Below are 20,526 nucleotides of genomic sequence, written 5' to 3'. Positions count from 1 at the left end.
AAACCACTGCAAGTAAAGTATGCTCCCTTGTGTACCTAGTATTAAGTTAGTGTTGCGTCCCCATACCCTGGCGAGGTGGTATTGGGAAAGTCTTGGTTACATCAGGTTTTTTCCTACATAGACTCGTAATAACTTTACCTAGACAGTCACACTTACGTCTCAACACACAGCTTGCGTAGGCCGCGGACCTTGCGTAGCAAGGTTAGCGAGGGCAGGGGACTCCTTATTTTTGAGTACTAACATACCCAGATAAGGAGCCCCCCGGCAAAGCCAAAAGCCAGGTTGGCAGGGACATCCAGCCTTTCTAATGGGCGAGTCACCCCTAATAATTAGCGTGGTTTGTATTTCAGTTACGGAATAAATGACAAATTCGTAGATAATTTGCATTTTACCTAACTACAAACCTAAGCTATTTATACAAACTTGCCCGCCATCCCTATGCCCCTTGAAGTCCTACCTCCAAGCAAAGAGACTAAAACACAGGTGTGTGAACGGGAGTGGTAGCAAGCTACCCCCCCCCCCTACTCCTGCTAACTAGTGGTGTGGGTAGGTAACCCCTCGCTAAATTTTAATGGCTCGTCATTCAGCTCCTCCAAAAGTATAACCCCTAATAAATAGCTAAGGTTTGTATAGTTAGGAAAAATACAAATTATCTACGAATTTGTCATATTAATGAACTCGGGTCTGTGTAGTTAAATTTATACATATCACAGTACTGTACTTGTAATTTTGGTCTACCTTATTGTACAATGATCACTGTTTGGTACATTTCAATTAAAAATGTATGCATCAGACTGAAATTGATTTTGATATCTATTATGTTCTGTCTAAAAGGATCCTTTTTTGCTTGCTTAAGCTGGTCTTCACCAAGGAAAAGACTGATGTATCCCTCCCATGTGAGACAAGAAGCTTTACTCTACCATTCATTATCAGAAATTAAAGCAGCTGATGTGATTGCTATATTTTTCAAACTAAGGAGTTTTTTTAGTAATCATAGGTATAAGATGATACTTATGAAACTAACATGATTCTCAGAGTTTAAAGATTGTTTCTTTTTCAGGGTTGGCATACAGGAAGTAAACAAGTGAGACATCAGCATACTGTATAATGAGGAAAACTGCCTGGGACTGGCAACCTTTAAAGTAATTGAGGTGGGGCCCACTATTGTAAAAAGTAAGTTGAATTTAGATGTATCCAGTTGTGGTATAGATTTTTAATTAAAAGTATGTCATGAAGTTGTCATACTTTTGTTATTGTATGTTAAATAATTAGAGATAAAAAAATACCTTTGTTCCATTACTATAAACAAACTGTTCTGCTCTTTACATTAGAGATATATTTCGGCGACAGCTGAAACTAGCCGTAAGACTTTTAAGCAAGGTGTAACTACTCGCTGCTAGTTAGCAGAGTGTAGACCAACCACCCCGCTCAAATCAGCACTAATAACGGTACGTCGCTTTTTATTTCTGCTTGGTAGAAAACAAACGTACTCTTGTTCCGACACTCCATACAAACCTTACGCTATTTATAGGGATTTAATCATTCGGCAAAGCTGGAAGACTATCCATAAAGACTTAAAACGAGGTGGCAACTACCAAACCCACTAGGCTAGTTAGCATGGATAGTGAGGGATAGTGGGGGGTTGCCATCTACCCCCATTCACTCACACCAGTGTGCCTAGCCACTTACGTTTTTGGCTTTGCCAAGATCGTACGTCTCCGCTCGCTGCCTTTCAATCGACTAGGTCATATTATTAAATCTTTTGCTACTATGCGTCGGCATACATCAAAATGTGCCTGGTAATGCACACTGGCGGGATACGTCATCATCATTTATTGTTATTGTCATCATCATTATCATTATTATTATTATAGATGGAATACTTTATTGAGATCATGAATAGGAGATATGAAGGAATAATTTGATTGATATACCTGAAGCTGAGGAAGACCTTGATGTGCCCATGAATGAATTCAGCGTTTGAAGTTGAAGGTATATCATTAAAAAACTGAGGAGATGGAGAGCCTCTGGATACGATGGAATAACTGCCGAGAGGATATTGGCTGAAAATTAAGTGACTCAGAATGCTTACAATAATAGGCTATTATTATATCATTATCATAATTAATGTTATTCTGGATGGAACACATTAATGAGGTCGTGAATAGGAGATATGAAGGAATAATTTGGTTAATATTCCTGAAGCTGAGGAAGACCTTAATGTGCCCATGAATGAATTCAGTGTGTTCAAGTTGAAGCTATCGTTAAAAAAACTAAAGAGATGGAAAGCCCCTGGATATGATTGAATAACTGCAGAGATGATGTTGGCTGAAAATTGTGTGACTCAGAATAGTTACAAGATTATTTTGTAGAATGTGGCGTGAAGAGGCAAAACCTGATGAATAGGACCTAGAAGTGTTGGTAAAAATGGCAAAAAAGGAGATCTGACTAACTGCAATAATTACATAGGGATCACACTTCCTACAGTTGTCATTAAAATTTATAGAATGATCATTCCAAAGAGACTAGAGAGAAATATTGATGAAGAGCTGAGAGATGAACAGGCAGGATTTAGAAAAGATAGAAGTTGTATTGACCATATTTTCATTTTAAGACATGTTATAGCAATGTGTAGAATATGGAAATCCACTTTTGATGGCACTTGTGGACTATGAAAAAGCCTTTGATATTGTGTACCCGGCCAATTTTGTAGAGAGTCATGGGTTATTATGGAATTCCTCTAAAATATGTAAATCTAATTGTCTGTACAAGAGCATAGCAAGTGCAAAGTCAATGTTAGTGGAGTCCTATCAAATGAATTTGCAGTGAACAGTGGAGTACTTCAAGGGAATGTGTTGTCACCTATGTTGTTTATCCTCCTCATGGATTTATTAATGCATAGAATAGTTGGGGATGGAGGAGAAGGATTGGATTGGGTTGGTAACAGGAAATTAGCTGACCTAGAGTATGCTGATGATACTGTCCTTGTTAGCAGAACACAAAGACTTGCAAAGCTTGTTAACCAGAATGCATGAAATATCACATGAGGTTGGGCTCAAGATAAATAAAAGAAAAACAGCTGTTGAGAACAGAATATGCAATGGAAGATGAAATATCATTTGAAGGAGAAAGGAATGATGAGGTGGAATCATTTGAATATTTAGGAACTATGATCTGGGATACAAGGTCTTTAAAATTTGAGTTTGATTAAAGTTTGAAAAAAAGCAAATCAGACAAAGGCTAAGTTAAGTAAAATTTGGAAAATCAAATTGCCTGAAATTACATATAAAAATCAGACTCAATACCAGTTTAGTGAGATCGGTGTTACTGTATGGACATGAGTCGTGGTATGACAATGAAACTATCCAACAGATTTTTTAATTTAATATTGATTGATTGATTGATTTGAGGTTTTCTGGCATCCTGGCATCTAAGGTCATTGATGCCGGGTAGATTTGAGTACAAAGCCTTCAGAAGAATATTGGGAGTTAATGGCAGGACAGGATTAGAAAAGAAACTAAGAGATTACCAGAGTGCCATATGTGAATGGGATCATGGTGAGGGGTAGGTGGAGATGGTTTGGGCATGATGTTTGCACTCCCCAATAGAGATTGGTTCACTAAACTTTCATATGGGCTCCATAAGGCATTAGAAGAGTTGGAAGACCCAGATCTACGTGGCTGAGGACTATGAAGCATGAAGTAGATGATGAATAGAGAAGTATTGATTTAAGGGGAGCATCCGCTATGGGTATGGACATATAAATTTTCAGATACCAAAAATCGAGATATTACTTCTATCTATGGCGAAACATGTCGTACGTACCCTCTAGAAGTTCCTGGCTTTAATTCTTATATATAAAGAAGATATAGCGGTTTTTAAATGGTTACGTCATTGTACCTATGTCGTCTGCTAAAGCAGACTAGGTTCATCTTGCACATTGCTTTTGTATATATACTTTTTTTTTTTTTTTTTTCCTCCCCCCGATATCTTTATACGTCTGGCAAACATATACAGTATCTCACCCACGAGACAATGGAACAACAACGAATTCAGTATTTCGAATCGGTACACTCCTGAAGCAGAAGCGTGCGCAAGTGTCAGTGATTTGTTGTTTGCACTTTGAGTGGTTTTGTTTTCGTTTCAATATATCGGTAACTTGACTTGACTTTTCATAATGCCCAAAGTGAAAAGAAGTTCTTTAGCTTTCAGAAGAAGGAATATGACGGTGGCAACTCAATTTAGATGGAAAAATAAGCGTGAAGTAGATGAGAGTGATGTGGAGTCTGGCAGCAGTGAGGTGATGAGGGTACCAAGGAACCCACACATTAGCAAGTCGTCATTACGGTAATGGGTAGAAGTTGTATCAGTTAAGAAAGTTAGTTGTTCTTCAAGTAATTAAGACTAGGTCTAAATAAGTATCGATAATATTTGCTAATGAGAGCTATAATGCCTTGCTTTCGTTCATACTTTCATAGAAAAACTTTGAACTTCGATATCTCAAAACTATACTTATTGACATTCAAAACTATTTTTCTCCGTTATTTATCAACTGATTTCAGATCCATCGTTGTAAAGAAGAATGAATTTACAATATTTTTTAGGGAGGAATTTTTTCTAACTTTTTTTTTATTTTTTATATTTTTCCAACTTTTAAAAGTATGTAAATATATAAATATTTATATAGAGTAAAATACTGAAAATATGTAAAATTCCTCCAGCCATTTTGTTAATATTGTAATAAAGAAGATTCGTGGAAATTTTTAGTTAATTCTATTCTGTACTTTTTGATAAAAATTGAATTTAATCTTTTTTGGTTTAATAGTTTTTATTCATTAAAAAAAATAATAGGCTGAATTTATTGAAACTTGCACAGATCTATTCTTGTTCTAGTAGGTATAACATATAGAAAAATTAGAATATTCCAGTAATAAATAACGGTTTTGGGTTCAATGGCGGATGCTCCCCTTAAAAGCTATAGATAGAAACGACTGGCGAAATCTAACTGAGGTCCTTTACGTCAATAGGCATAGAATATGGTGATGATGATGATGAATACTACTACTACTACTACTACTACTACTACTACTACTACTACTACTACTACTACTACTACTACTACTACTACAAGGTAAGCTACGAAAGTGTATAGCACATTGTTATTTATCACACGGTTCACACACTAAACAAAAGGGAACCGTTCCTCTCTTCGCTCCTTGCAGCCTGATGAGGGATTCAGCAGAGTTTCTTATATATTTCATATTAGTATTGTTCATTATTTTCACGAGTAGAAGTTACCCTAGAGTCATTGTTTTCTTTTACTGCCATTCTATGCAGTATTTGTTATGTTCTTACATGGTCAGTTTCTATTTCCAAGGTCTTGAAATACTGTACCCAAAACAGGAATGATCTAGTTCATGCAAGGTGGAATGACAGGAATAAGCAAACCTTATGTATGTCTAATGAACTCGTGACACACACACCTCTCTCTCTCTCTCCTCTCTCTCTCTCTCTCTCTCTCTCTCTCTCTCTCTCTCTCTCTCTCCTCTCCTCTCTCTCTCTCTCTCTCTCTTATATATATATATATATATATATATATTTGAAATACAAAATACTACTATTGTCAAAGGAAACGAATGGGTATTTTCATTGCATTTCTGTATAACGTAAAATCCATTATTACTGTCAAGTAGTTTTAAATCTTTCAACGGCTATTTATTGTGCAATTGTTACGGAATAACGTCACTTCAATAAATATATTTTTTTTATATAAGGGATTTTGACGAAGGAAAAATCTATTTCTGGGAAGAGGCCTGTGACGCCCGGTGAGAAAGGTCCTTCTTTGTACCTTTCCTAATATAAATCTTCCAAATATACTAGAGAAAGATAAAAGCATGGAATGCAGAGGTTACAACCCTCGCGCGAACGCCTTGTAGGTGTCGTGTATTAAACAAAGGCGTGCGAAAACCACTATTCACAGGTTGTCTTCCATTTAGATAATCCCTTCATCAATGGGGAGGGCCGTGACAGGCCCTAGAGAACATAGTTGAACTACCCCACCGACACCTACCACGCACGCCCTCTAGGACATCCTTCTGCAAGAACATATGGCTTGGCAAGGAAGAAGGGGGGGTGTCCGTACCAAATATCCGGGAAGGGTTTCACCGGGCGTCACAGGCCTCTTCCCAGAAATAGATTTTTCCTTCGTCAAAATCCCTTTTCTGGGGCGGCCTGTGACGGCCGGTGAGAATGTACCAGAGAATGCCTTCCAAGCCCATTACCATAATAACATAATAAGGAGAAAACAAACACCATGTAAGCCAATAATATAATACTGTAAGTAAACATAAATCATAAACTAGCCATAGGCATAGGGGACGTAATGCTAAAATATGAAGACAAGGGATCACCTGAGTGTCCAGTCGTAAAAGGTATCAATCTTACATGTCTAAGCATATCTAAACTTTAAAGGAATGGTAATTACAATAACAGTTAAATCATAGCAATTAAACATGGTAAAATAACTTAGGGCTAACGAACCACCCAGGAGAGTGGCGACGTGGTGTGAGAGGTGGTTAGGAGGGAGGAGAGAAGAGATGGAATAAAGAAATAATCAGAGTTTAATGGGGGGAGATAAGACTCCCCGCTGCAACCGTAGGGTATTTAAGGGCCTGTAAGTTCTTTAGATAGTGGCGTTTGAAAACCATAGGAGATTTCCAACCCGTGTATTTTTTAAGGTCATCAAAGTCCATGTTCTGGAAGTAATTGATAGAGGTAGCTATTGACCGTATATCATGAGCATGGGGAAATGATTCCGGGTTAGCATGTTTAATGAAGTAGAGGATTTGTTGTCTGATACCTTGAATGGTCATAGTACCCCCTTGTTCCCTGATAAATAAGGGGCCAGACGAGCGGGTGGCAGATCTAGCTAAAAAGGTCCTGAGAGTAGTGACTGGACACAGCGAAGGATCCTGGGGAAGAGAGATAATCTTCCAAGGGGACCACTTATTTTGCGGGTCCTCATTTTTAGCTAGTTAAGCTCTGTCTGGGGAAAGCAGTACTTCGCCTGTAGGGAGGAAATCTATGTTTTCCGGGTTACGTGAGAGAGCTGCTAGTTCTGAGATTCTAGCACCTGAGGCCATAGCTGTTAGAAATAACGTCTTCCTAAGCAGAGTGATATAAGAGCAGGACTAGTCCGTGTCCGACGCGAGTTTGAGGACATTGTTCAGAGACCAAGAGACTTTTTGCGGCCGATCCATAGGCCGAAGCCTAGCACATGCTTTTGGAATAGATGAGAAATAGGAATCAGCCAGGTTAATGTTAAACCCAACCAGGAATATCTTCTTCAAAGCTGACTTTATGGTAGTTATAGTGCTAGCTGCCAAGCCCTTGTCAAATAGGAACTTAAAGAACGAGATGGCTAAATTCAGAGTCATACGAGTGTGGTCTGAATTCTTTAGGAAACCTGCTAATTTCTTAATAGCCGAATCATATTGACGAATTGTCGAGTCCCTTTTGTCCGCTTCGATGAAGAGAACGTTTTCCGGGTCAATGTTTGCGTCTTTATGAGCTGCAAACTTCATGAAGTCCACAAAGTTAGGGTTTTGGCTATCCTTGAGGAATCTGACACAGTCTGTGTTTGGATTACTTGGGTTAGTTTTGGGAATGGAATCCGGAAGGGTCAAAGTTTCAACTCGAGGAGGAGAGGAAACCAACTGCTCTTTGGCCAGTGAGGTGCTACTAAGGCCACTGCCCCCCGGAAGGAGTGTAGTTTGTGCAATACTTTCATTAGAAGATTCACTGGTGGAAATAGGTAAATCTTCCTCCAATGGTTCCAATCCAGGGTTAATGCGTCTATGGCATAAGCCTGTGGGTCCATGTTTGGTGTCACATAACACGGAAGTTTGTGATTCATCTGAGTTGCGAATAGATCTACCTGAAGGCCCGGAACCAGCCTGAGTATCCACTGGAATGAAATTATGTCCAGAGACCATTCTGATTCCAGTGGTTTCGTCCTGGATAGTGAGTCCGCTATCACATTCTGGACTCCCGCTAGGTGGGTTGCTGACAGGAACCAGTTCTTTTCTGCTGCCAAGGCGAAGATAGTGACCAGGATCTGATTCAGGTTGGGCGACTTGGATGATCCTCTGTTGATGCAGTGTACTACAGCTGTGCTGTCTGACACTACTCTGATGTGGGTCGACCTCAGAGGAGAGTGTCTCTTCAGGGTCAAGAACACTGCCATGGCTTTGAGAACATTGATATGGAAGTGTTTCATGGCGGGTGACCAAGATCCCTGAAACATCTGATGTTCGTAATAACCCCCCCATCCACTCAGAGACGCGTCTGTATGAATTGTCACGTGTGGGGGTGGGAATTGAAGAGGAACCGATTTGGAGAGGTGCTTCGGTTCGAACCATGGCTGTAGTCTCATTTTCAAGACAGAGGGGATCTTCGAGACCTTGTCTCTTAAAGGTACTGTGGCTCTCTTTCTCCAAACTCGATTGATGTCTTTGAGTTTGGCTTTCAATAGTCGATCTGTTACTGAAACGAATTGAAGAAAGCCGAGGATTCTTTCTAAGGCTCTTCTGGACACCTGTTTGTGTTTGAGAAAATTCTTGACCTTGGAAGCTATTTCTCTTACCTTTTTGGGAGGTAGAACCAGCTTGTGCCGTGCAAGGTCCCACTGTATGCCTAACCATTCGAAGCGGTCTGATGGTAGTAGGCGGGATTTTTGGAGATTGACCCGAAATCCCAGGTTGGCGAGAAAACTAAGTACAGTACTTTCTTCGTAGCTCTGTTGCACTCCAGGGCTGACCGAGCCCAAATAAGCCAATCGTCCAGATAAGCAACGATCTGAATCCCTTGGTTCCTGAGTTGTTCTAACACTGTCTCTCCCAGTTTCGTGAATATCCTGGGTGCAATGTTGAGACCGAAGGGCATGACTTTGAACGCAAAGGCTTTCCTGCCTAGACGGAAACCTAGGTAAGGAGAGAAGTTTCGAGCTATTGGTACGTGATAATAGGCGTCGGTAAGATCGATAGAGGTGGTGACGGCCCCACGGGGAAGCAGGGTCCGTACCTGAGAGATGGTCAACATCCGGAACCTGTCGCAGAGGATGTAAGAATTTAGCTTTGACAAGTCCAGGACCACTCTCAATGCCGACGAGCCTTTCTTCGGAACTGTGAACAGGCGGCCTTGGATCTTCAGCGATCGAACCCGTTTGATTGCTTTTTTCTTTAACTCGGTGGTGTACTCTCTCAGAATGGTAGTGGGTCTCTGGAAGAAGGCCACTGGTGGAAGAGGAGAACCGTGTGACCATTTCCACCCCAAGCCTTTGGAGACTATGCTGTGAGCCCACGGACTGAAGGTCCAATGGTCTCGAAAGTGGTAAAGTCTCCCCCCTACCGGGACTATATCATTGCGAGGGAGTGAATCTAGGTCCCTTCCCTCCTTGAGAACCCCTTGTCCTAGGTCCGCCTCGTTGATGGAACTGTCCTCTAGCCCTGTAGCTACCTCTCTGGTGTCCACGAAAGGGACCTGAGGGTTCGTAGCTAGGGTTGTATGCGGGTGAGGGCATCCAAACGGGGTTGGGTTGGGTACCTGGGGGAGCAGTGAGGTAGACCACCTGTTGAGGGTGCTTCGGTTGTAGAGGTGACAAAGCAGCGGGAGACTGTGAAGCCGAGTGGGTAACCGACGATTGCTGGTAGTGACCTCGGCGCGTCTTGTAAGGGGCAAACCTCTGTTTCTTCCTGAAGAAGGTTTGCTTTTGAACCTCAACCCTCCTTTTGGCAGTGAGGCCCCACCTCAATTGCAAATTTTGGTTTGCTCTCGCAGCGTCTTGTTGTACCTTGTTCACCTCATCCTGAGGAAAAAGGTTCTTACCCCAGCAGGGGGAAGCTATCAGTCTGTTCGGTTCATGCCTGATCGAGGCCTCAGATAGAACGTGTTTCCTGCAACTAACCCGAGCCGAACAAAACTCGTCTAAGTCGATTTGGAAGGACAGAGACAGGTTCTTTGTGAATACCCGGAACAAGGTCTCGGTCGGATAAAGCGAGGTTAAGGACTCCACGGAGGTAATGGAGTGGAGAGACCTAGCTAACCTATTCCGTGCCTCAAACTCAGTCTTGAGAAGATTATCTGGTAATTTGGGAAGCTTCTCGGAAAACAGATTAGAGGCGCAGTCTGGGTCTAACTTCCCTACTGTGAAAGTAGCGGGGGCATCATCCCAGATAGTAACGGTACTCGGAATGAGTATGGAGGTGGGATCCGTCTCTTTAAGAGCCGGCATGGCAGAACCTTCTTTGATAGCTTGAAAAGTAAGAGCTGCCACTTTATCTGTAATAGGCAAGGTAATAACTGGAGAAGCTGTAAATATGGTGTAGGCTCGTTTGTGTGGGGTGAGCTTGGAATTAGTGCACCCCCAGTCTGACAACGTCCTGGCCCAGAGAGCTTGGGCCTGCTCTTTAGGAAATATTACAGTTTCCTTCGGTACCTTGTCTAACCTAACCAAGGCATGTTCTTTCAATCTGATGAAGCCGTTGAATGGGAATTCTAGTCCCGGAGGGTAAAATTCTAGGTCCTCTAGAGGACGGGTGCCTATGCCCTCCAGAGTTATGGCACCATCAATATATGGAGCATGTAAGGCAAACCTCCAAGGGTTGTTTTTCTCGAAGGGGGGTAACTTCGATGCGTCCGGGGCTGAAGGAGGAGGCATCTGAGTTCCGGAACGGATGAGACTCGCCACCATATCTTTGAGCTCCGTCATAGCTCCTTGGTCTGTCCTAGACTGTTGTTGTAGATGCTGTTGTATCTGTTCTTTCACAATATCCCTGACCATCGCGGCGGATAAAGTGGGCTCCCGAGCCCGATCCTCTAACGAAGCCCTGGACTTAGTGGACTTCGACTTTTTAGGAGTCACAGTTTTAGGTACAGTAATATGAACATCAGGATCCTTTGAGGGTCCCGGAACCGGTGACACTGATAATGGCAAAGCTGAAGGCTTAAAGGTACGTAGTGGCTTCACCTTGGGTCGTACAGGAACGGAGGGACCTCGAGGAGAAGCCGTAGGTTTATCAAAGCCGTGAAAGGAAGTAGTAGAGGAAGGAGTGTGGGGTGAAAGGGGGTCCACCAACTCAACACCACCTACCTGCTCATCCATGGGTTCGTCGTCCAGACCTAGGTAGGGCTCGGCCTCCGTCACTAAAACCTCTTCCTCCGTTAGAATGGTTGCTCTAACCACCTCAATTAACGGGGCCGCTGTCTCCGGTGGAACTGCTGCAGTAGTAGAGCCTGAGAATAGGCGAGAAGCCATGTCTCCATCAAGGAGATAGGGTGCGCCAGACGGCGCATTCCTCCCAAAACCTGACACCCAAGGACGGAGAGTAGCTCTTGCCTCCCGGAGAGATTCATCATCAGCCTGAAAGAGGAGAGGGGATTAATGATGAAGCCAAAACTGATGTAAATATATGAAGACCAATTAATTCCTCGCAAAGGATATTAACAGGAACAAACTAGAACCAACTTACCTCCTCGCTCAGGAGTAGGGATGACAGCTCATAGCAGAGCATGCATGACTCCGGGAACCATATCATATAGGGGGCTTGTCCCGGTTCCCGAGAGAAGGATATGGCACAATGGGCATGGGACCGGCATAGATCATGGCCCATGGGATCAGTAAAGGCAGCGGAGCAGCCCTTGGCAGCGCAGCGGACTTTCTGTAAAAAGAAAGAAGACATAAGTCTGGATGTTCCTTGAGATTCTGGTCAGTGACATATGAATCAGAAAACACTTAAATCTTAATTATGTGTGAGTATGGTAGAAGCTAGCACCTTAATAAATTAAGAAATTATATTAAACATCAGTAACCACGTAACATGAATCTCTAATCTTCATCGGTATCACATTGTTAACTCCGGTTCTGGACGTCTGCTTGATCTCTGTTTGTACCGGAGATCCGGTAGCAAAGGCCCGTCATCGTGATATCGTGACCGTCACCGGTACGATAACATTAACCTCAATGAATGTCTGTGTTATCTCCAGTGAAGCCGGAGATTCGATGAAAAAAAGGGCCGTAAAGGTGTAATTGTGATCAAACATGACAAAGGTTCGTGTGCAAAAGGCCTCAGCCGGAGTCCGAGTGCCGGATTTCACCGTTGCACTCCAAATATCTGACTAGTTCTCACCCAATGAGTATCCATTATAGCGGAGTATAACTCAAGGCGGAGCTAAGGGTGTCGGCATAAAACGACCCCAATTAATGACTCGTACACTAACGTACCTATTAATAGTGCTAGCTATATTAACAGTAACCACATCAATAAAACGTGTATAACATTAAACGTACTATCATCAATTCTGATAATAAGAGGAGGCCTGAATAACTCGTGATCGTATAAAAACAGAGAACGGGAAATTCACCTCTCTTACTCGAGCTAATAAAGAAAACGAGAGAAGGGATAACTCATATCTTTAGAACAGGAAACGAGCACTCTATGCTCTCTCTCAAGGTTACATAATAAAAAACTAACATCACACAATAATATAAGAAAAATAATAAAATTGATTGCTTTTTTCTTAGTAATTGTAATAACCAAGAACGAAGAATAACGACAACGTAACAAATAAACAAGGATATAGTCTAAATCGAGCCTTCCTGAGGCGAGTACAAAACTAACAGACTAAATCGCTATTCTTCGTAGGTCCAAATTGGACTTGCAAGCAAATAAATACCATAGTAAAAACTAATGATAATTAATGATAACACAAATGGTCATAAAACGTAAGTGATATAACCTAGATGACAGAGTACCAGATGCGCAATAATAACTAGAAAATTTACCGAAGCAAACATAACCCAAAATGGCTACCGATACCTCGGCAGGACAATCGCTTCCAAAACTAAAAACCACCATACTGGAAACAGAACAAATGCCCGGTACTGCAATAAGCTGCCAAAACAAACTATGGTACTTAACATTGGTAAGGGTGGAGTAGCAACGTCAGTCATGTTGAAATAACGAGAAACTCTTCGAAAAAGTGCAAAAACAAACTCAACTTGCGAGCAAGTCCAAAATCAGAAGGATGTCCTAGAGGGCGTGCGTAGTAGGTGTCGGTGGGGTAGTTCAACTATGTTCTCTAGGGCCTGTCACGGCCCTCCCCATTGATGAAGGGATTATCTAAATGGAAGAAAACCTGTGAATAGTGGTTTTCGCACGCCTTTGTTTAATACACGACACCTACAAGGTGTTCGCGCGAGGGTTGTAACCTCTGCATTCCATGCTTTTATCTTTCTCTAGTATATTTGGAAGATTTATATTAGGAAAGGTACAAAGAAGGACCTTTCTCACCGGGCGTCACAGGCCACCCCAGAAATATATTTTACACAAAATCACACTGCTTCACCGTACCTTATAATTATTCATCATTGAATAATTCTTGTTTCAAATGAAATAAATGGTTATTTTCATTATATTTCTGTACAACGTTAAGTCCACCTCATAATTATACATTATTGAATACTTGTGTCAAATGAAATAAATGATCATTTTCATTACATTTCTGTACAACGTAAAGTCCATTATTACTGATGAATAGTTTGATATCTTTCGACAACTCTTTATTGTTAAATTATTACGAAATAAAAATCACAATGCTTTACCAGTATTTATAGATAATTACATGAAAAATTTCTTGAAAAATATTCTATATTTCACAATGAATGGAAAAACATTTTTATTCTTTAGGCTGAAATACAATTGAGAATAAAGCAAACTTTTGAAAAATTTTTATGTAATCAGCAGTAAAACAAATATGGAAATGTAGCTTCTTATAAAGTGAGCAAGTTTATCTAATGATGACAAATCTCGTATATAGCTTGACTAGCTGAATCGAGACCTCGTAGCGAAGGGGTTAATCCTTAACTTTTCTCTTTTCAGATGTACTCGTCTTCCTTCCGTCTTAATGGGAACCTGCCCAGGACCTGAAGTACGCGCTTTCAGTACCATCATGTCCGACCCCCATTCATTTTGTTTGGCATAGCGAGGACAGCGATGTGACCAGGGTAATGCCTGCGAGGAGCGTAGGAAGTGGTCTTCCTCCCATTGGGAGAGATTTGGGAAATGGCACAAGAAGAGGTCTAAGAGATTCCTCTCCTTCGGGGTCTTTCTCAAGGAAAAAGAAACCTTGGATCTCTTCCATGATCCCCCGATCTCTTCCTGAAGCTCCTGCTCACTCTGTCTCTTACGAGGATTGGTCATGTAGGAGTGTTGACCAGCTAACACCAGGGCAACCCCAGTCTTTCAGGGACAAAGCTGTTTCCCCCTGAGAAGCAACTTTGCCCCTGCCCTCGGGCGAGTCCTCTTTATCTGATGTTTTGCAGGTTTGGCCATCGCTGGGTCACCTTCAAAGGACGTTCTGTCAGAGCTTCTTCAGCGGGGAGCAAGAGGGAAACCACCTACGCCTTTCGGGGTAGACTTTCTCTTTAGAATACTGTATAGCATTGAGCCTCATGATGGGGAAGGCATGGCTATTAGAATTACTTGCATGCTTAGTATTACGAACAGGATGGTACTGTCCATGAAGATCTGAATGTAAAGGATGGTCAGTGAATAAAAAAAACCCTGCTACTGCTGTTTGGAAGAGATTCTTAAAATTGTTGGCAAATATAGTCCAAATTCTCTACCTGCGTAAAAAAGAAACAATCTATTAATATGTTATAAATCCTTTGGAAATGAGTAACTCAGAAGAGACTCCAGGCTACCTGTATAGATGTAGAGAAAAACAAGATAGTCTCCTTCACATCAAATAAAGAGGAGACAGATTCTCCCATTTACAGGGAGTAAATTTGACTGCCCTATCATTGTGCAATGATACAGTCCCAGGCCCAAAGGAAAAACTTTGTGTAAAAAAATTAAATTTTTTATCATGAGTATTATAGCAAAAGTTTCAGCTGCAAACTGCTTACCAATTGCATTGCCATGTTTGTGTAAAATCATTGAAAAGATAGCCAATGCAAGGCTTGTATGAATGCTAAAAAAAGTGGGTATATTATCACTGGTGCAGTGTGGGTTTCTAAGAATGCACTCTACAATGGATGCACTTGTCTACATAGTCATCTGTTTGAGTTTTGTTTCTTAGAAACTTCATGTTAGAGTAATCTTTGATCTGGGAAAAGAATTTTACCACATAGAGGTATGGTATACTTGAAATTGTCCATAACTTTGGTCTGAGAGGTGAGTTTCTGTTATTCATTCAGGCCTTTTTAAAAAGACAGTTCTTTCATATTAGATTAGGAAATACTCTCAGAAAGAAAATGTCAGGAATGAGTTCCACAGGGTAATGTACTTAGCATTACTTTATTTGCGCTAGCAATAAAGAGGATTTTTCTAATTCCAGAGGACGTTCTTCACACACCATGGATAACCTTTGTTTCATATGCAGGAGTGAAAATGGCAACAGTAGAAAGAAAGCTTTACCTCGCAATCAATTGAATTATCAGATGGGCAGTTTTGGATAGCTTCAAGTTTTCCACAAGTAAAACAGTTGTCATTGATTTCTGTCGTATTTATAGTACAGGTGTACACCCAGACCCAGATATGTGTAAAAAAAAATCCACATATTCCATGTTAAGGAAACACAATTTCTGGGTCTAACCTTCGACAGAAAGTTGACTTGATTGTCACATCTCAAAAAGTTATAAGTTGAAGGTTTAGAGATTTCAAATGTTTTTTTTAAGTTTTGTCCCAAACTGACAATTCACTTATAGGAATACAATACATGTACAAGACCAGGTCCTGATCCTATGATGATATTCGTATTACTTCCTAGGCATGCATTATAGATGGCTTAACCTAAGCAATTGTTTGTCATCAAGTTATTAGATAAAGTATATACCGTGAGGCTTAGATTCATACTGGAAGCTGTCAATTGTCATGCCATCTCTTAAAAGTTTTTGAAGGCTACTTATGAATGACAGAGGCAAATGAGTGACATTGCACTAGTAAGCTGGACAATGTCCTAGAGACTAACCATATATATATATATATATATATGATCAGCACCCAAGTTAGGACCAGGGAGGGCCAGGCAATGGCTGCCAAAGACTTGGCTGGTAAACCTATAGGCCCTCCCAAACCCCCCTTCCGTATTTCACAAGGATTGTGAGGCTGCAGACATTAAAAAAACTAATAAGTTTGAGCAGGACTCAAACCCCCATCTGGTGATCACCAGGCAGAGATGTTACCAGTAGGCCACAGTGATGTAACAAATCATAAAAGTGGAAATAATTGATTAGTAATTTGATTAGTTGAGAGACAAAGGAAGAATAGGGCAGCAAATTGTGGATAGAGGGAGGGTTATATATTTTTATATTGATTTAAGTTAACATTGGTTGTTCATTGGTAAAAAAAAACACATTTTTGTACTGTTTTGTAATGTCAAAGACATAATTCTGTTAAGACCATGTTGTCAGTTTAATATTGTTGGCTAGGTTACTCCATGGATCAGGTATACCCTGTAAGTAAACAACAGTAACTTTGAATAAGCTTGTCAATGAACTGTTCGAGTCAGAGAGTAATATCTTTTCCATAGTTCAGTGAAAGAAAAGTAAGATGGTAATTTGGATAGAATAAACTGGTTTCTTGATGGAAGGTTAACAGAAAATCCACTTAGATTAATGAATACGATAGGATAGCTGGAGTTAGTTTACGGAAGACCCATGCAATACATGATAGAAATCCAATATTTGTCATTTCAGTTATGAGAATATATCCACTTGAAAAATTTAAGAAGCTAATGGTCATTTTTGGGCTCAGGCCATGTCGTCCTGATGGAAGTTCCTTTAAAGTAGCTTCCTAGGTTATATTTGACTACAGTGATATATCCCAGAGAATTTTACCTTAAGGTATCCAGAATTCTAACTCCTGGCGCGAATATCCCTAGCTTTCGCCGTTAGGGATATCGCATAATATCAGAGGACGTCTTTCCATATTAAAGATCGTGAAAACATCAAATTAATTCATTTACAGAGCCCTACTCTTTTACTAATTAATTATGTATTCTGTACCTGAAACTGTTACGTTGTCAATAAATTTAATATTTTGCTTAGAATTTATACTACATATGAGTAGTGTATATGTTTGCCCAAGTATTCTCTGCAGTGTATTGTAGGATATTTTATTCATTGAATTGTTTTATTTGGTATATTTTATGGAGAATTAGAGGGATTAACCCTGGATAGGTACGCTCCTCGGACACCCCTTTAAGGGTATACTCGGACGCGCACGACCCCGACGCCAAAAAAAAATTCTTGAAAAATCAGTTTTTGCAGTAACCTCCTTTTTTCTTTTGCCAAAAAAACTTCAATGAATGCCTAAAACAACTGTAAAGAGAAATACTACTCATCTGCAAAAAAACTATTTATTATATTTTTAAAAATTAAGTAGAAAAAAAAGACCTTACATAAAAATTCATAAAAAAAAGTTTTTACGTATATACACAAATCCTTTTAGGAATTGATTCTTGAATGTTTAGGACACATCTTGATGTATTTTGGATTAAGTCAGACCCATGGAGGTGAAGATCTGAAATGAGAAAAAAAGGGTAACTTTTTTTGGCCAAAAAAATTTGTCCAAATTTCATGAATTTTTTTGGGTACCCAAATGAAATAGGAAGTGGCTAATTTTTTTAGGGAATAAACATATGTTATCCTAGAATAGAAATAAGTAAAAAAAATCTTCATTATTTTGTAAATTACATTTATATTAGGGGCCATATCTAAAGGTAATTTTTTGAGTACTTAGAAATTTCGTAAAAAAATACATATATTTAATATGTAATATGATATTTATGCAGGTGAAAATATACCAAAATATCACATTCTATAGGGAACAAGAATATATATAGATAGGGCAACTTACGCTTCGGATATGTCCACAAAATGGCCGCCAACCACACTGACTCAGACTCCCTAATCTGCCACTTGAAATGTAGGAAGGGTATGTCAATTTCAAGGTGTTATTTACTAATCTAATTATTCTTGGATATGCATAAAAATTGTATGGTGGATTGCTGGATAATTGTCGATTATTTTACGACTATAAAATTAAAATTCTGACCCCAAAAAAAATTTTTGAAGGGAAATAAAATCGAAAAAAAAAATGTAAAACAATATAATATTTTAGCTAAAGAAATTTGATGATATTTAATCAAAAAAGAAGTAAACAAAATTTTGCAACAAATAAACATCTAGAGGAATCATTACTCTGTTATAGTTCCTTAGTACGTAGTAATTTTGAAAGAAATGAGAAAAAACAAAAGTGGCAATCGCAGGAAAATCGAACATATACCTATATATACGCCATATCTGGCTAAAAATAAAGATAGGCATGGGTAGCCAGATCATCTAGAAACACTTTCCAACACTATAAAAATACAAGTTTTGCGACACTACTTGCCAATTCCTTACGGTAACATGACTAAGCAAAAAATGCAAAACAAATAAAAAGGGGCATTCGCGGAAAAATGGCCAACATTCTAATATACGGCATTTCAGAAAAAAAAAATTTCAGCCACGTACTAGGCAAACCATCAAGGCACATTTTCCGACAAATAAACATCTAAATGAATCATTACTCTGTGATAGTTCCTTAGTACGTAGTAATTTTGAAAGAAATGGGAAAAAACGAAAAAATGGTAATCACCGGAAAATCGAACACATACCTATATATACGCCATATGTGGAGAATTTTTTAATGGTTATGTTCTGAGTGGGAACTTAGTCCGGGAAAGTCTCCTTATAACAGTTACATAAAGTTCAACAGGGGAGGATATGAGCACTTACTCTCGGGGCACAAACACCCTGCTAATACTTTACTGTCACAATTCACTAACCATCACTCTAAATACAAAAGGGGGAAATTTTACTGTCCAGAGGCCGAAGCACTCCACACGTAGGATTAACAATAATTTATGGCCTACTCTAGCTTTGTCAGGTCTATAGTCATCTCATTCTCAGGCTCTGTTCCGGCTCCGTCCCAGCTACCCCAATGAAATGCTGGACAGGTATTTTACGTTAATGTAATTAAGACAAAATCCAAAAATGGGAGCAGTGATGTAAAGTAGTTTAAAAGTTTAAAGATAAGGATCTTTACCTTCGAAGCAAATATATTAATGCAAAGTACCTCGCTGTTACCACCTATAGACTTACTCTTCAAATATTGGGTACTTTGTCCCGTGATCAACTATTCATTTCACACAGAATAAATGAGGGAGCAAAAATACTAAGGAGGTTTAATTAACCTAATATTGATTTATTCACAAATTTACATCAAAGAAACGGACATCTTAACAAAGACCAAATGGAATAATAAAAATGCAATTCAAAACGATGGAAATGATGGGTTAGACACGTGGTCTGCAACAATCAAAATCAAAATGGGGTCTGGCACGTGACACGTGACCCAGAGACTATGTTAGTCTCAAAAGGCAAAAAATTGTATGGAAAAAAATATATACACACAATCCCACCGCGCACAGTCCGAATAGTGTAATTAGCCAGGTTCCCTATAAAGTTAAAATTAGTCTAAGCTAATAAAAAATGGGGGAAAACTAAATGGCCATTGATGTAGTACCTGCACTCCTTTGAGATTAGTCCTATGCCCGTGATAGCTGTTGACCTGGTTGTCGCACTAATTGGCACGTTGCCCTCTTGCCTGGCTCACCCCAAGAATCCTTGTTGGCTACAACTATGGTATCCCAGGGTCCTCTTCTTCTCAATCTCTCCGACCGGCAGCAACAGGACTCCTTGGTGAGTCACGTTTGGGAGAGTGGGATGGGATTGGGGTGAGCCAGAAGTGCACGGAATCACTGACCCAGCAGATCAGGAGGCAAGGGCAGCTTCTCGTTGAATGGGGCTCGACACTACGGTCGAAGAGATCACCTGGCTTCACCTTTCCAGACAGGTGAGGAGCTTGATGCGCACGGTAATCCCTTGAGGGTGCCATATCGGGACTTCAGGACAGGGCAATATTTTGTTGCAAGGAGTGCAGAGGAGGCAGGATTTTGTACTAAATACTCAGATAAATCTTGCTGCTCTGAGGGAGGTTATATATACAACAATCCTACCTATTCTGGCTTGCTAAAAATTAATATTTAAAATGATTAATTAGCAATGGACAGGTGCGATGGGCATACATCTTAAAATTAACAAACCTTAATTGGTATTGAGAAATATAAGATGCATTAATTCAGCAGTATTGAAATTTATATAAAAATTCAGTTTAGGAATTTAATCTCGACCCATGTAGCTTAAGGAAAGAACCAACATACGCCGTGGTTACACTAAGGCCCTCTAACGTGCATATCTACGCTGTGACGTCACGAGCATGGCGTGCGCCACTGTCAACAAGTTTAGATTAGTCCTCCCTGTGTTTCGTAAAAGAACACTGAATGTAGGAGAGAATGTTTAAGGGGTAGCTATAGTATTAGTAGAAGAGAGCTAAAAATACGATTGAAAGAAGAAGAGTG

The 20,526-nt window shown here is 40.0% G+C and overlaps 1 long non-coding RNA gene across 2 annotated transcripts in view; it reads left to right on the top strand.

The window, feature by feature from the left end:
- LOC137648683 (uncharacterized) overlaps positions 1 to 20,526 on the top strand; it is a 50,726-nt gene that overhangs the window by 28,099 nt on the left and 2,101 nt on the right. The window contains exons 2-3 of one of the 2 annotated variants that reach the window (XR_011045677.1): positions 1,061 to 1,173; positions 13,938 to 14,571. This is a non-coding gene — a long non-coding RNA (uncharacterized lncRNA). Of the gene's footprint in view, positions 1 to 1,060; positions 1,174 to 13,937; positions 14,572 to 20,526 lie in introns of those variants that run through there. The other variant, XR_011045678.1, reaches the window with a different exon arrangement.

This window comes from Palaemon carinicauda, chromosome 10, assembly GCF_036898095.1.
Source record: "Palaemon carinicauda isolate YSFRI2023 chromosome 10, ASM3689809v2, whole genome shotgun sequence".
Taxonomy (NCBI): domain Eukaryota; kingdom Metazoa; phylum Arthropoda; class Malacostraca; order Decapoda; family Palaemonidae; genus Palaemon; species Palaemon carinicauda.
The sequence above is the reverse complement of the archived record's forward strand: the minus strand, read 5'-3'. Positions and strand labels throughout refer to the sequence as shown.